The sequence below is a fragment of the Octopus bimaculoides genome, chromosome 15, assembly GCF_001194135.2.
Source record: "Octopus bimaculoides isolate UCB-OBI-ISO-001 chromosome 15, ASM119413v2, whole genome shotgun sequence".
Classification (NCBI taxonomy): domain Eukaryota; kingdom Metazoa; phylum Mollusca; class Cephalopoda; order Octopoda; family Octopodidae; genus Octopus; species Octopus bimaculoides.
Window position 1 is genome coordinate 9,139,573 of NC_068995.1, and position 1,489 is coordinate 9,141,061.

Genomic DNA, 1,489 nt, shown 5'->3' on the forward strand with positions numbered 1-1,489 from the left:
ATATATATATATATATAAATGTAGGCGTGTGGCTTACTGGTCAGTGGTGTGTTAGACAAGAACTGAACAACACGTTGAATTGTCGAGCAAGACACTTCACTGCACGTTACTAAATGGAGAATATATAGGCCATTGTCTGAGCTACGTAATAACTTGACTGTCTGAGTTACGTAATAATTGTAAAAATCTTCAGATAGAATAAACAAAAATTCCTTTGTATACAACCAGTAACAGTAAACAGTCACACGTGAATATTTCAAGAAATCTGGTTTCTTCATCAACAAAACACATAGAACATGGATGGGTCGAGTATTGTTTCCATGTATGGACGATGAAATTTCAATAAGATAAGTAAATTATTTAATTGATACATATGAACAGGATCAGCAAAATCTGGGATTGTCGAATAGAAATTCTATGTAAGCAGCACAACAATAGTTCATTGATAATGATTTGATGAACACTGACAAGAGATATAATTTGCTTACATTTACCTGTGGCTGTCGTTGAAATGGCGGAACTGTACGTACATCGTGCCTAACGCCTTAAGTTATTTTCCCGCCTCATTACATTCTGAATTTAAATCCAAACATGGCGTTCATCACTGGTACAATTTAATCCAAAACGGGTTGCATAGGATCACGTTATGCTACCACATGCGTTCAGAGGACTGTATTTCATTTCGAGCCTTCCCGCCAAGTCTTCAGTTTCGCGATACTTGTTGTATTCCACAATTCTCTGAGCTCATGACTATATGAAGGGTCACAGGCAACACTTGCTCTCCTGATTAAAGAGAAAAGAAAAACTACTGAGGTCAAATATCAACACAGCGTGATTTTAATTTATCTTTCCCTGAGACTGGCGAAGATTTAATTGTATGTATACACGTCATACGTTTTGTTGTCCTCCTTTAATGTTAGGAATTATAATAGAACGTTGGCCGCGTTTCAAATCGATCTTTCGAGAATATTCGAAAATTCACTAAACTGTAAATATAACAAACACAGATTAGTTACTACGTTTGTAAATTTATTCGAGTAGAAATTATTTTAAAATAATGATATATGTGCAAACAACAACAAAAAAACATTTACATGAATATATACATATATAAGTGTGTGTGTGTGTGTGTGTGTTTGTGTGTGCGTGTGTGTATAAATACGTATATGTATATATGTGTGTGATCGTGCGTGTGTATATGTGTGTTAGTAAATGTAAATGTGTGTCTTATAGAAAGGGAATATAGCACACACACACATACACGTGCACTCACACACACACACACACACACACACACAAATACACACATACATATACATGTATATATATATATATATGCACAAACACACACCGATATATCTATATGTATATATAAATACATGTTCGTATTTATATCATATACACTTATACGAACGAATATATATGCGTGTATATACGTGTGTGTGTGCAAGCGTGTGTGTCTGTGTAAGAAGTATGCACATATATATAT

General features: G+C 34.4%; 1 long non-coding RNA gene across 1 annotated transcript in view; it reads left to right on the forward strand.

Annotated features, from left to right (window-relative positions):
* The first annotated feature begins 233 nt into the window (after positions 1 to 233).
* The window catches only part of LOC106872280 (uncharacterized), a 67,373-nt gene continuing 66,117 nt past the window's right edge, over positions 234 to 1,489 (forward strand). The window contains exon 1 of the long non-coding RNA XR_001409749.2: positions 234 to 875. This is a non-coding gene — a long non-coding RNA (uncharacterized LOC106872280). The remainder of the gene's footprint in view (positions 876 to 1,489) is intronic.